At 40.0% G+C, this 15,773-nt stretch overlaps 1 protein-coding gene across 5 annotated transcripts in view; it reads right to left on the reverse strand.

The window, feature by feature from the left end:
• Positions 1 to 15,773, reverse strand: part of csmd3b (CUB and Sushi multiple domains 3b) — a 346,262-nt gene that overhangs the window by 139,405 nt on the left and 191,084 nt on the right. The window lies entirely within an intron of this gene.

Consider the following 15,773-nt stretch of genomic DNA (forward strand, 5'->3'; position numbering starts at 1 on the left):
TGTGTGTGTGTGTGTGTGTGTGTGTGTGTGTGTGTGTGTGTAGCTGCTGTCTAGAATGAAGTGGAAAAAAGTTTTTTGTGTCTTTAATGACACAGACTGAATTATATGCACTGACAGGACAATCATTGCCCAGTACAACCAGTCTGCTTCTGCAGGAGTAAATGGAGATTAGCCCAGTTTCATGCTAAGGGTGCCTCGACCGCTCTTAATGAAGTAGGAAATTGTATCTCTTATTCTTTGTTCTTTGCCAAGATTGATCTTGCCTGCTGGTTAGGGGGATCTGACCTAGCAACTCTTATCACAAACTCAACTCTTGTGCCAGTTTCTGCAGCTGTAGATATAATCTGGAGTATTATAGAGACAAATTATAGAGATTTGTATTATTTCTAATATTTTGTCACCTACTATTTACCTGCATTTCCCATAGTAGACTGGAATATGCAAATATTAAAAAGGTTTCAAAAAGAAGACTGCAATATAACACCTTTAACAATATAAGCTTTTGCACTGAAGCAAGCTCATGAACTGAGGCTTTGATGGTGCACAGTACTAGTAGATAGCACCCAATTTGCAACTCTTTCATCAAGTGGGGAGGATAAGATCCCTTAATTGGCTGAGAAAATGAACAAGGCTCTTGGTTGGCAAAGTGAAGAGTGTTAGGTCACTGTTGGCAGCCTTAGAGGGGGTGACTGCTTTCCAGTTGACACTTAGAGAATAAAACACCCTTGTTCCTGTATAACTTCAAATATCTGCAGCTCAAACACAATCTCTGCTGGCAATAATCCCCCTCTATACTTCAGTCCTTTGATGTATGGTGCTTTCATCTTGTAGTGTTTGCCAACAGGTGGTGTTTCTCTCCCATTACATTTTCATATTGTAATATCACCTTGGCTGTTACATTTGAGACACAGGTACACACACACGTTAACAGTGTGTAAAGTATGAAGTGGACTGCCCTCTCATGTTCACTTGTCTCCTCCTATAAACCCCTGCTGTTAACCTTCGCAGTCCATTAATATCAACACACACACATGCACACACATATGCACGCAAATGCATGCTCACACACACACACACACGGATAGTGGCATTATAGTGCATACACTACTATCCAACAGCCGTGCCCTCTAATAACAGCGGTTTAAAGTGGAGCACAGGAATGCTGAGAAGGTATTTTAGAAGGTGTGTCGGTTTTGTGTGTGTGTGTGTGTGTGTGTGTGTGTGTGTGTGTGTGTGTGCGCGCGAGTGAGACAGAGAGAGGGTCACCTTGTGCCCTAGATCAGTAGGATTCTCTGATGTCTGCTATTAGTCACGCACACATACGTACACACACACACACAAACTGCTGGATTTACATAGTAAACACAGTACAATAATACAGTACAATGACACAACTGTGAATGTAGGTTAATGACGTAAATAAAAAAAAGTCCTTACATGGACCTATATTATGAGATTGTTTTCATGCATGCACTCTGGGGGAAAGTAACACTGTAATAGCAGTATATATGCTTCATTTTATGGCTTGGGTCATTAAAATTGCTTAGTAATTTAAATTATTTTGTTAGCTGCAGAAGAAAGTATTTTATGGGCATTTTTTAATGCATTTCTTACTGACACTCATGGATAGTACTTCAGTACTGTAGTACTAGTACTGGAAATGAGAAAGGAGAAAAGATGCAACAGAACTGAGTTCGGACTTGAACCGGAGGTGTTGCACCAGTCCACCTTATAGATGATATTCTAAATTGTATTTAACTGAACACACAGGCAAATCAATGCAGAATTAGTCTGGGAGTGTGACGGGACAGTAAATGGAAGACATGGAGGAAGTTCAGATAATACAACTGATGGACAATAATCAGTGATACTAGTCCCTAGATTGACACAAAGACATTTGAAATTTCTAATTTCAGTAAATGTAGATAGTCTATTTATCAGCATAAAAATGGGCAATAACAAAAGTTAAAAAAATCCAGAACATTGTCATGGATGGATGAAGACATGAGTTAAATGTATGGAACAGTCTGGACAAGTTAAAACTGCACTAAGATATATTTTTGAGTAGGTATATGACTAAAGGATCATTAGTACGGCCAAGCAGATTCTACTGATACATGAGTTAAGTATGCAGTGTTGCAAATCATAAGAAATAAATGTAATATACATGTATTTTAAATTGCTATAAGTGATGTTTTGTTACTGTACTCTAGAGTGGTAAATTATTACATACTTGTCTGCCTCTGCTGTGCACAGACTGTTAAAGATTATGATGCATACTTAATAATAATTATAACAACAGGCATGGAAACAAGATGAGTGCCAACACACAAGGGACCAACAAGTACCAAAAATAGATTAACCTTTTCCAAAGAATAAACTCTAAGCACTAGCTTTAGCTTAGACCAAATACTGTAACAGAAACAAGCTGTGTCAAACACACTGTACCAGTTCTTCAGAGAACGCACAGTGTGTGTCCTAAGTTAACAAGTGTCCCTTCAGACAGCTCTCGCTCCAATACATAATCTTTCAACACTTTATTTATCCTTACTTTGTGTATCTACCATGACTATAATCTGAATCAAACTGAAAAGTAAAGAAACACTGAACAAGCATTTTATGTCTTGATACTACAAAAGTTTCAGCTATAGCTAGAGTTCTGGAGGTCAAACTGAATACACTGTAGTAAATCAGTGCAGAATTAGTCCCCTCACTGGGAGAAAGACTGGACAGTGCAATGCAGAATTAGTCTACTAGCTAATTAGTTCTCTTCTGCAAACCCCTGCCATCCTTCATTTCTTTCTCTCTTTACCTGTCTCCTGCACCCTTCATCTTTTCCCGCTCTCTTCCTCAGCTTGTGTGTCTCTTTCTATGTGTGCGCTCTCTCTCACACACATATTATTCATGTTTACAGCTCTTAATTCACTTCCTCCTATGACATCATTACCCAGAGTGCATCATTAACGGTGGAGAGCGTGCATATTCAATCTGTTCCAATATTAAAATAGGAATTAAATCATAAATCTATACAGAGAGCCTGTGTGTGTGACATTAAAATATTAAACTGCATGCTCAGGAAGCACTTAACAACTGAGCTCCAGGATGAAGGTATAATTAGAAAAACCTCTCTTGCAGCAGTAGCTGAAAGGTTAGAGAAACAAGCTGGCGACTAAAAAGGTCACCAATCTGGATCCCAACAGCAGCTGGGAACACCTCTTCCTAGTGCTCTTTGTCTCAACAGGTACTGTTAAGATGTAGTATAGCTAACAGGTCCCAGGCACGAGTGTACCTGAAGGACAACCATACCAAAAAACAAAGACCACGTGTGCTTGGCAACTACTTACATGGATAATTAAAGCTTAAAATGATGCTTCTAGCAAAAAGCCTAATACTTCCAAAAAAACATCAGCTTCTGAACTGCTGAGAAGCTAGTTGATTTTCCCCATGTGGACAATTTGTAATGCATTATTAAATCATTCATCTATGCTGATGGCTTCTGTCTGTGACTGGTAAGTGTTCTCCCAAGATATCTGCTATAAAAGCACTTCAGAGCTGCCTGGAGGTATTATAGATCATGTCCGGATGGGCTCCAATGATTTTTTTTAATACCTTGGTCTGAGAGGGTGTCCTACTCTGTGACTTGATAGTGACACACGCGTAAAATACATTGTTTGAAGCCAGGCTGGCTGCTGTCCACTAAAACTTCTGAAAGTGGAAATACAGTAAGTTTTATGAAGATGTCATGGACCGGCAACAAAGCGTTTGGGATTTTTTTGATTGCATGAAATAACAGACCTCAAGAAAAATATGTATAATATTTTAAGTTTAACTTAAGGTTCTTAATTGTCACCTGGGTGACTTCACTGTCAATTTTTGCTTTCACATTTAGTCAAAAAAATTGACTAAGAAAAAATTAAATGTGAGATAAGTTCTTGTTCCCATCTTAAAAGCAAATGCTTCTATTATGAAATAAAGTAAACTTGTGTTCTTCTCTGGAGAATCAGCGGAAATGACTTGCTCTAGTGATCCTTCCCTCTCGCACAACACTGTTGTATGAAGCACAGTAGATCCCATTACAGTAGTTCCTTTTGGGAGAAAATGTCTTATAATGCACACAACCTCATAGGAGTCTGTCAGCAATCATCCAACAACAATGCATGTTCCAAGAAATGTCCGGGGAAGTCACATTACAAGTATTGTTCTCTGCAAATCAGATCTTACCAAGTAAACATATTGAAAACTTATGGGAGCCTCCTGTGCTCCATGTTCAACAACAACTAGGTAAAGTGGATTAAAAAAATACTGAGATGGAGAGTAAGTGTGTGACCATTTATGTGCATGTGCGTGTGCGTGTGCATGTGCATGTGCGTGTGTGTGTGTATGCAGGAGAGAGAATATCAAGTGGAGAGATGCCAGAGGGAGCAAGAGAACATAATTGATTAAATACACAAGACCAAAAGAGCATCTCTCCCTCTCTCCATCTCTCTGTCTACCATCCTCCCATCCATCCTCAGTGCCTCTCCTCCTCCACGGAAATACAAACCTGCTATTCCACCGGCAGTATCGGAATGAGAGAGAGGGAGAGGGAGGAAATAAAGAAGCATGGGGTGGAAGGAGGGCGGAAGGAGGCAAAGATCGATGAAGGCACGGTGAGACATGGAGGGAGAGAGCAGGGGAAGCAGGGAGGGGGTGAGGAAGACACACAGAGGCTGACAGAGGTACACTGGTTCGTTTGTTAACTTGTTAATTATTCATTTTAGCATTTAAGCAGAGTGTAATCACAAAAGCATTATTAACAGAAAGCAGATTTCAGTGCAGGTAATTTATGAATAAAACATCAACAACATTCAAAAAGGTTGCCATGTTGACCAGATGACAGGAAACATATAAACAAATGAAGAGCTGCACACTTCTTAAAGCTTGGTTTTGGAAATTGTAGCAGATCACTCATTTACTGTGATTGTACATGTTTACTGAAGACAAAGACAATAAACAAATGAGCAGAGGAATGTGTTTCCAGTATTTGTTTTAGTTCAAATAATGGCATTTGTAACTTTTAAATCCATTTTATTGTTCAACTCCAGTATTATTTGCATAAATAAATCCTAGCATGTGTGAAAAATGTAAACAGTCTGTTTGTATCTGAGTGTAGTCTGCGGGTCTGCCCCCCTAAAAGTCTATGTGATCACGAAGAAGAGTCCTAGTCGACCAACTTTTCGTAAGTCGGATAGTCTCTTAAAAAAAATAACAACGTCAAACAGCTGTGCCTCGTCATCAGGACTACAATATCAGGGGATTGTTGCAATGGGGACCTTTTCTCTTATGACACAGTAACAGCTTTCTTTAGCTACGTGGCGGTCCTATTAGCTGACTCTACTCAGACTGGGTGCTCAAAAGACAGAGGGAGACTAGCATATGACAATGAGCACCAGAACAGGATCCGGGTGAGCGGGAGTTAATTTGTAAGTAACTGTTAGCGTATTACACCATCCATCGTGTTGGTAAGTCCACTAGTATTTTTTATTGTTTGTGAAGTTATTTATTCCCTGTTTTAAACAAGACGACTTGTGTGATATTATACTGTGATTAAAATAAAATAAAATAAAATAAAATAAATAAAATCCTTGCTGGTTGTTCCAACACATTGAGAATCATTAACGCAATTGCTGTTAGCATCTAACAGGTGTTATTTTTTTCATAGCTGCTACTTTGACTCCAAACTGCATGAAAACGTACTTAAAATATAAAGAACTTCTTTTTCATCATTAAGATTGATTTCATCTACTCTAAAATGTAATCATAGTTATCAAGGTCTAACGTTTCTGTGCGGTCCTTCTCTTAGTGAGCTCTTGCATTGTTCACTGTGGATGTTCCACTAGGGGAGTTTAATCTCATAAGTGATATCGTTCGCGTGAATGAAAGACGTTCACGTGACACTGGACAATTTGATATCTGACTCGAGAGTGCACGTGAGGTGTTTCTACCTGCGGTTTGATGAATGGCTTTCCACACAAGCAGAATCCTTTCATCAGTGGTCATGTGGGCTAGAGAGCTACAAGAGCCAACGCTAAGTTTTATGTGTGCATGTATAGGTGTGTGTGTGCGTGTGTGTTTGCATGTGTGTGGCTATTCATAAGACAGTGGGGGAATGCTACTTAATCAGGCAATCTGTCTTAATAGCTTCTTCTAATTAAGACAGGAGGGATCTGCCACACACATACACCTGCAAACAAACGTGCACGCAGAGAGAGTGTGTGTGTGTGTGTGTGTGTGTGTGTGTGTGTGTGTGTGTGTGTGTGTAGAGAGAGAGAGAGAGAGAGAGAGAGAGAGAAATCTCATTCACACACATTCATGCACACAGAGAAATGAGCACACTGCAGGAGTGTTGGACTGAATGTAGTCTAGGTGGAGCCATCATCAATCAGTATACAGAGACAGAGAAGTCCTCTGTATGAAGTGTGTGTGTGTGTGTGTGTGTGTGTGTGTGTGTGTGTGTGTGTGTGTGTGTGTGTGTGAGTATGTGTGCATGTGATTGTTTAGATACATTGTATGCGTTCGAGCGTGTTGTCTTTATGTGTGTGCACGTGTTCGTGCTCGCGGGAGCATGCCTGCTATGTCACTCTCCATCAATCTCAAGTGGGCAGAGAGTAATCAGTGTTCACAACAGGACCCCGCTCTGTCTCTCCCTCCCCTCCCTTTATCTCATCTAAATTTCTCTCCTCCTCCCTGCTCGCCTCCTCATAGAGCAGCAAGGTGGTTTTTAAAACTGGCTTGTTGACACGGACAGCTGAGGGCTGAAACAAAACATGAGTGGGTGGCTGTGGACCATATTTGGAAAAGAAAAACACTCTGATGTTGATCATTTAGAAATTGAGCAAGTACTGTTGACATTACCTGTGAGATCGTTCAAATTCCTTGTACGTTTGGTCCCTTGGCTCCAAATAAGATATTCTTTAACGCAACAGCTCAAAGCGATAGATAAACAGTTTGCTTCCAATATTGTGGCAACAATTTGTAGTCTTTGCTGGTTTTGTCCACATTTGGTAGAAGAACATGACCCTACACTGAGCCCTGACCTCAACCCAAACACCTTTTGGATGGACTGGAACACCGACTGCATGCCAGGACTTATCTCCCAACATCAGTGTCTAACCTCACTAATGCCCTTGTAGCTCAAGGGGAGAAAATCCCTATAGCCAGGTTCCAAAGGCTTTTGGAAAGCCTGAAACAAGAAGAGTGGAGGGTGTCATAGCCACATATTAAGCGCTCATGGTTTTGGAATGAGAAGATTAACATTCAAGCGTCCACATACGTATTTTCTATGCTTCAAAAAAATAAACGGTGAGCATAATGATACAAATTAAACTCTGACAGAACTACTTTAAATAGTTGATATCATATTTAATGCAAAATAAATAAAACCTTAACTAAACAATATAGTTTTCCACAAAGAAACAGCTGAGTTTTGTTTATTACAGAGGGAAGTACCCTGTGTAAAACATTTTATACCATCTGTTGGATAATTTATGCTTGTGATAGCAGAGGAAGCAGGTTACAAATCTAGCTAGGTTCTTCTACTTCTTGATGTGGAGGAAAACACAGCCCCAGCCAAATACTGTAGTACATCTAAGAAAAAAGTATATGCTGGTTTTGGCTTGTTACACTACAAAGTTAGAAACCAGACTCAATATGGTATTTTGATCTGTCTGAGAAGATACTCGTATTGGCCCATGACAAATACTTTGGCCCTCAATAACTCTGAACAAAATGGGATTTTATTATGTTAGGTGAAACTGAATGATTTTTTTGGTTTATGAGGTGTAAATAAACCTCATTAAAGACAATTAAATACATTTCTATTGGTAAAAATTATCATTAGGGAATAGTTCTGTGTGTAACTGCCCCCTTTCTCTTAAAAATGATTGTGATTCTTTAATAAAAAAAGCAAGATCTGGTTGATAAAGCCAGTGAATAGAGTTTCCAACTATAACTTCTCTCTATTACTCCCCCCTTACTCTTCCCCTCTTCTCTCTCTTCTCTCCTACCTAACGCTCTTTCTCCTCATGTCTTCCTCCTCTCCTTTCTTCTGTCCTCTTACTCTGTCTCTCCAGGGTTTACTCTTCATCACTGTGTCTGTTCACTCCTTTCTTTTAAGCCCAGTCTCTTCTAAGAAGCCATTCCAATTCTGGGCATCTCCCTGCCTCTTCTTCCCTCTTTCCTGTATGTGTGTGTGTGTGTGTGTGTGTAGCCTGCGGGACAGCACAGTAATCAGAGCAGAGACAGAGAATGGCAGAGAAGGGGGACAGAGACAAGGAGTGGGAGCTGGTGTTATTATTATTACATTACATTATATTATAATTTCAGCACCCTAGCCACTGACTATTCAATACACTACGCTTTCCAACACATAACAACAGACCCAGAAACACATGCAACCAAACACAGACATAAACACACACTGAAATACACCCAGGACTGGATATAGTACAGAGAATGACAATGACAACATATTTATGATGGTAGAATTAATTTGCTGTGGCCTGGCCCAACTACATATTGTGCTCCAGTGGTGCTCAACCTCTGGACTGTTCCCTCAGGTTTGGCTTAGCATCACCTGGAAAGGTTATTTGCTGTGGGAATGGTAAATATCAAATTTCGCTGCCCGGCAACAGTGACCTGCAAAGACACTGCTCCTGTAGTGATGACATGTGTTCACTGTAATTAATGTCTGACAATGCTGTCTACCGGATAAACAATGATTCATAGCCCCTAGAGTCGACAGAGTTATGCTTTATGGTAAAAAAAAAAAAAAAAAAAAAAAGTAAGCCGTGATTTTTAACAATATGACTTTCTGTAGACTCCATTTGCTGCGTGTTTCAGTCTTACATACCTTTACCAAAGGAAGTAGTCAAAAGAACAGAAGGCCATTTTTTGTATCCAGGGAAACGTCTTTTGAGATCACTGTAAGCCATGGGCAATTGTTTGGATGACAGTTGAACAATACAAAGATCAAATGCATACAAAATAATTGAGACGTAGCTCTGTCATGGTGTCTGTGTAATTAAGTGCAAAAGTTGAAGATGCCTCAAAGGCCCTAGAGTGGAAGTGACCTATTTATTTGTATTTTTTTTTTTTTTTATGTTTTACTCCTGAGTGAATGTGTATAATATGACTTTGTTTGCATAAACACAATAATCTTATTATCATTAACTAATCTAATTATAAACCTTACTTTGATTCTAAGAGTAATTTGATTAAGCTGTTTACTTGCATACCAGAAGAAGATTTATCTTAATATGCCCATCTTCATGCAATCTTTCATTGTTTGTGTTGATTGAATTTATTGCCATGTGCCTTTTTCCCATATATCCTACAGCAGTAATTCAGAATCCCCCTCTCCCTCCCATGTAACAACTCTACAGTTTGTCCAGATTTGAGAGAGACAGTAGCTCTAAAAATGGACACTCTCATATACTGGGTAAGCTGCACAGCTTGGGGGAAAGATGGACAGGCTTAGTCGGCGTATGGTGTTTACATCTCTGGGAAATCTTTCTATAATGCCTCTAATTTCACACTTCACCATACATCTTAATCCTTTAGCGAACACTCTCTATCTGACCCAAGTAAAAGAAACGCTGGATTAAGTTGTTTGCATGAATATAATTGCAGTATTCTCATGATCACATTTAGGTTTATGTATAGGTAGCAACTGTCAGATAAAGTTTAGTTTCTTTGTGCTTGTCTCAGTCTGTCCTCTGTCTTTCTCAATCCCTCTCAGTGTCTCTCTCTCTCTTTCTACAACCTCTTTCCTCACCCATGAGTCCCCCTGATGGCTTTCTCTTCCCATGTCTCCCCCTCTATTCCTTTTATTCTTCTTTCCACCTCTCTTCTCCTGTCAACTCTCATCTCGCCCCTCCTTGTCCCTAATTCTGCGCCTCTCCTTTCGTCTCCTCCCTACCTTACCTTCTTACCTCTCATCTCCACTTCTTCTCTCCTGGCTCTTCTTGTCACCCCAATTGCCCTCTCTGCTCCTCTTGTCTACCCATTCCTCTCGTCTGCTGTCTCTTTGCCTCTCTTGTCTTCTTCTGCGTGACCTGACACTGCCTCCCTAAAACACCATGACACCTCTCTCGCTGTCCTCTTATTTTGCCTCCCCTCTCTCTTCCCCTCCCCTCCCCTTCCCTCTCCTCTCCTCTCCTCTCTATGTTGGCTCCCTTAAATAAGGGGTTTGGGTTCCCAAAATATTTTAGCAATTTGTTCCAAAGGCTATCAAAGGTGTGGGTTAATATTGGAGTAAATTTGCTTAGACATGCCATGACAATAGACTTGTAGCCCTAAATTATGCTTTGGGCCACCAGAAATTGGATTTAAAGATTGATGCCCCCCGGAGAAACAGTGTGAAGGTCACTGGTATAACCTACAAACCCCAATGTTGTAAATAGATCCACAGGAAAATAGTCTGCATCATGAACTTGTTTACAAACCCTCAATGAGAGTCATTTGGCCTATGAAAGTGTCTGGTAATGGATTCTCTGGAGTCCTTCCTGACTCTGAAATAAGTGGTTGATGTGATTTGCAGCAGTTCATTTTGGGGAAAAGGAAAAAAACAACATAACAAACTCCTTTTCACTGTGTTTGAGGAGTTATTTTATGCTACCGTGATTAAGATAGACACTAATTCTGACGCAACAACACTGGCCACACATTGCCGAAGCAGTGCACTGGAAATTATAGCCATGTTTAATATTGTTTATCTAACTCAATAAATGCCATATTTGTTCTGCCATATTGGGTTGGGAGTTTCAACGCTGTTTCACCTCGCTGGTGTTGTTACAGGGGCAAAAGAGTAGATGCACTGAAACACACTGGAGTGCACGTGTACATCAGTGAGGGAAGGTGAGAAGTTAAACCACTGGAGGTCAGCAAAAACAACCTTCTCAGGAGGTATGACGTTATATGCTGCAGCATATTTGAGTGTTTCAGTGACATACATCCCAGCTGTTCTATGGTGTAAAATGATGGTACTTACAAGAGCTGACAGTCACCACTGGCCATCAGCAGGAGTAAACAGGAAGGCAACTGTCAGGTACTGAATTTTTGGCAGCTGTCAGGAAACCACCTTTACGGTAGATAAGTTTGCAGGCTTGCCATTCCCGACTAAATACTGGCCCTCAAAAGACAACATGCCCCCACCAATTAGCACAGTATTGTTTAAAACCTGGCATGCTATAGTTCTTCATGACATTGTGTTTGCCTTGATATGTTTAAACTCATCCGTCTTGAAAAAGAAACGTGAGCATATACATGACATGTATTCATTTTATGGTTAAATAGTTTAAAACATCATGAGCAGGGCACTGTTGAAAATGATCTTTTCAGCACTGTCACTAGCTTACAGGGATACTATGACATGTTCTTCTAAACAAAGTCCTGCTTACATTCCATTTTTCTCATCAAAAAGCATTTGTGTGTATCCCTGAGGCTTGAATAATGTTTTGAATACTTTTTCATCCTCATAAAACATTTGCTAAAGATTTTTGGAAAATTTGAAACCGACAATGTTTTCATCCATCTTTGCCAGCATGCCGCCCCTGGATTTTGCCATTTTTCTCTGCACATTACCACTCCTGTCAATCAGTGGACCAGTGTGAAACCATTGGCAGGAATGAACATCGTCACCCTGCTCATGCTTGTACATTTGTGTCCAAAACAAACAGTACATACAACACACAAACAAAACAAGGACCAACTCATTCAAACATAACTCCAAGAACTCCACAGAGTATCTTTAAATCCTGCACACAAAGACCTGAGACTACAGTTTCTCCAAATAAGGTCACAGTCATGATGTGTGGGATGTGGACTTTGATTCAGAGGTCTGGAACCAGGCTAGCCTGCTTCCCTATTTGTATGTATTTATAAGCTTGTGATTCTGTGTATCTTTAGATACATATTTGAAATAATCTGATATGTGTGTTTGTTTGTTCTTGGTGTATTTGTGTGGGTGAGAAACAAAAGAAGGGGTGTGTGCTCGTGTTCAAGGTCAACGCTCCATTTCCTATTCGGGATGGTGCTGCTATCCCAGCATCCTCTCTGCCAGGAGCATTGATTAGCACTCGGCAAGCATAACATCACGCACTCACTCACACACTCACTCTCTTTCTCTCTCTCTCTCACACACACACATACCCATGACGACACACTTAAACTCTCTCTGTCTCTTACACACAGGTATTTTTGCATCTCTCAAATAAATATCAAGGCTTTGAGCAGAGGATGAAATCACACACAAACATGTGATGTGTTATGATATTTGTGTAGACTAAGAAAAGACACAAACAGGGAACAGACAGAACATTAAAAAGTTGACAAACGAATGAACAGACCAAACTGCTTCTACTTCTGAACTGCAAAGAATGAGTACATTTTGATTCAAGATCATAAGTCAAATTATGGGTTTGTATCGCTGAGACTGACATGACCTTGTTTCAACCATACAGCAGCTTACAATAAAGCTGGTAAACTAGGTAAAACTTTTTATTTTGGTTGAAAAAAAAAGCAGGGTGTAGAAAACAAAACAAATAAACAGAAAATTGTGTTCCATGCAATGCCATGCATTCCCAGCAACCTGTGTATATACACCTATCAGCCATAACATTATGAGCACTGACAGGTGAAGTGAATAACACTGATTATCTGGTTATCATGGCACCTGTCAGTGGGTGGGATATATTAAGCAGCAAGTGAACAGTTTGTCCTCAAAGTTGATGTGTTAAAATCAGGAAAAATGGGCAGCGTGAGGATTTGAGAGCGACTTTGACAAGGGCCAAATTGGGATGGGTAGACGACTGGGTCAGAGCATCTCCAAAACTGCAGCTCTTGTGGGTTGTTACCGGTGCAGTGGTCAGTACCTATCAAAAGTGGTTGGAGGAAGGAAAAGTGGTGAACTGGAGACAGGGTCATGGGCAAGGCCAAGGCTCACTGATGCACGTCGCGAGCGAAGGCTGGTCCGTGTGGTCCGATCCAACAGACGAGCTACTGTAGCTCAAACTGCTGAAAAAGTGAATGCTGGTTCTGATAAAAAGGTGCAAACACAGTGCATTGCAGTTTGTATATTGGGCTGCATAACGTTATGACCACTAGGGTGCCCAAATGGTAAACATGTTATGGCTGATCGGCGTATGTCGTAACTGCAGAGACACAGACATGCTGTAGAAATATATATACTTTAACTTTTTGATTTTATTCTGCAAAAATGACATGCTCATTTGTTTACAAGCTCCTCAGCAACAGTAATTGCCTGGTGTAATAATTGTTTTAGCAATATTAAATTTATAGTGAAATCTCGCCTTGAATATGAGTGATAGTAAAAGTGAAAGTATGTTTATTTAACCACATGATCTTTTAGGTGTGACTAATCAGTTATTATGCCTGTGTGGGTTTGTGTGTATATCAAAACTTAAATCTTAAGTGAATCTTCAATCATTTACACCCGTACGGTATAGTGTATGCCAAATACAATGAGCACGATTGAGATGCTCAAGATTAAAGGAAATTCTTACCATTTCTCTATTGCACTGCAACTGCAGTGTTTTGTGTGTTGCTGTACAGTACCAGATGTGCCGATGATGCGTTGGTGTTTATCATAGGCTTCACTATATTGTTATAGTATATTGTTAAAGTGGGGTTGGAGAGTTGAGTGTAGGTAGAAGGATTCCGTCTTGGCAAACTATCACTGAAACAGATGCTGTTATGCATCATTGGCACATGGTGTTAGCTGCTGAAACACCAAGTACACTGAGATGACTCAGGACTCTTACAGCTTCTATAACTGCCAGTAGTTATAATGTACGTGGTGACATGCAGTTGGCTTAGCTGTTTTCATGAACACATACTGTATCTGAATTGCAGAATGAATCTTGTACATATTGTAGGTGTACAGTATGTATGTGAGAATCTGTGTCACGCAGTGGCGTCTGGGCAGAATTAACTGTCAGCTAAACCAACTTCCCTACGGTGATGTGACTGCAGGCACTTGGCGATGTGGCTACAGCTCAAACCTGACAAATTAATTTTTAGTGACTCTAAAAAAACAAAACAAATCCTCGACAAGCAGAAGATTGGTAGATGACAGACTTTAAATAGCCCAGTCCACCATTATCATGAATTTGGTGATGGACTGTCAAGTAGCTGCACCTAAGAGCACTAAACAGTGTGCAATAGGGAGAGACAGAGAGACAGATACATAACAGAGAGATAGGTAGACAGACAGACAGACAGACAGACAGACAGACAGAGGAGAAAGACAAAGATGGAAAGAAAGAAAGAGGAGAGATCATTCTATTTAAGATGCCCTACTTGGTTTCAAGGGCAACTGATTCTGAAACAACAAAATACAAAAACTTGAGTGTGTGTGTGTGTGTGTGTGTGTGTGTGTGTGTGTGTGTGTGCATGTGTAGTGTTAGGCTAGGATTACAGGCACTTAGCTCACAGCGATATAGTACTCTCATAGGCACGAGCACACCTCTGCGCATACTGATTAGACACAAGTGTCTGCGTGAGAAGGAGCGTCTCCGTGAGTGTGCTTGTTTGTGACTGTGTGTCTGTAAGGAGTGACAGTGTGTGTATGTATGTGTGTGTGTACATGTCGGTTCGAGTGTGAACATGGATGTGGGCTACATCTGTGTTTGTTGTTGTGTGAGACTGCTGTTGTCAGCCCTGCAGCAACTGATAAACGCATAACAAATTCTTCCACACACTCACTATTAGCAGATCAGCCATTAGCTTTCCCTACTAATTGCCATTGGAAATTAGCATTTTAGCTATTAGCTTCTTTCACAAATTGCCAATGGAAATTAGTGTATTAGCACTTAGTGTCACGAGGCAATTGGTAAGGAATAAGGCAGCATGGCCTAGTTTTCAGAAAGACTATTCTGCAACAAAAGGGTCAGTGGTTTAAATCCTGTCACAAGCAGTGCAGCCATTAGTTTTTAGACACAAAATATTCTTTTAGTACTTTGTTTGGTGAATACTGCCATCTTTTGTTCATTTTCAGCCAGGTCAGATTTGTGTAAATACTTACCAAGAAGGTTAATTGATACTTAGATACATTAATATTCCAGTGTTTGAACTTCACTTGAAAGAAAGCATCATTTGATTTAACATTATCTGGGTGTTTATTGTGCCCACAATAAATAAAGATATAATTGTCACGCTTTCACATAGACTCTAGTGTGGTTTGGAAATTATGGATATTAGGATATCATGACTTGGGACTTCTCAGGGACATTCTCATTAGCCAAGTCATCCTCCAATGCATTCCTAAGTTGACAGGTAATCTTCTGAATACTTATCTGTCATTTCTTCCATTTTTAAACCGTGCTTTGGTTGTTATATAAAACAATGCTTATACGCACATCATAAAAAAAAAAAAAACAAAGCCCAAAAGTGTGCATAATTGTTTTCTACTGTCTCTTGTTTTGTATACAGCACCTGGCCAGGATTTTCAATGTGCACTTGTTACCTCACATAGGCCTTGGGAAGACATCATTAACAAAAGAAAAGACGACTGAAAACAGATTCCAGTTCCAGTTCTAGGGCTGCACAATTAACAAAAATATTATTAAAATCGCAATATGGCCAAGTGCAATATCCAAATCGCATTTTTTTTGATTGAATTGGATTGTTGCTGCCCTACCTTGTTAACAAAAGAGTCACTATTATCAGTGAGGAATGTGAAGCACATTGTTACATTTAATGTGACAGGTAGAGAT

The sequence above is a fragment of the Dicentrarchus labrax genome, unplaced genomic scaffold, assembly GCF_905237075.1.
Source record: "Dicentrarchus labrax unplaced genomic scaffold, dlabrax2021, whole genome shotgun sequence".
NCBI lineage: Eukaryota > Metazoa > Chordata > Actinopteri > Moronidae > Dicentrarchus > Dicentrarchus labrax.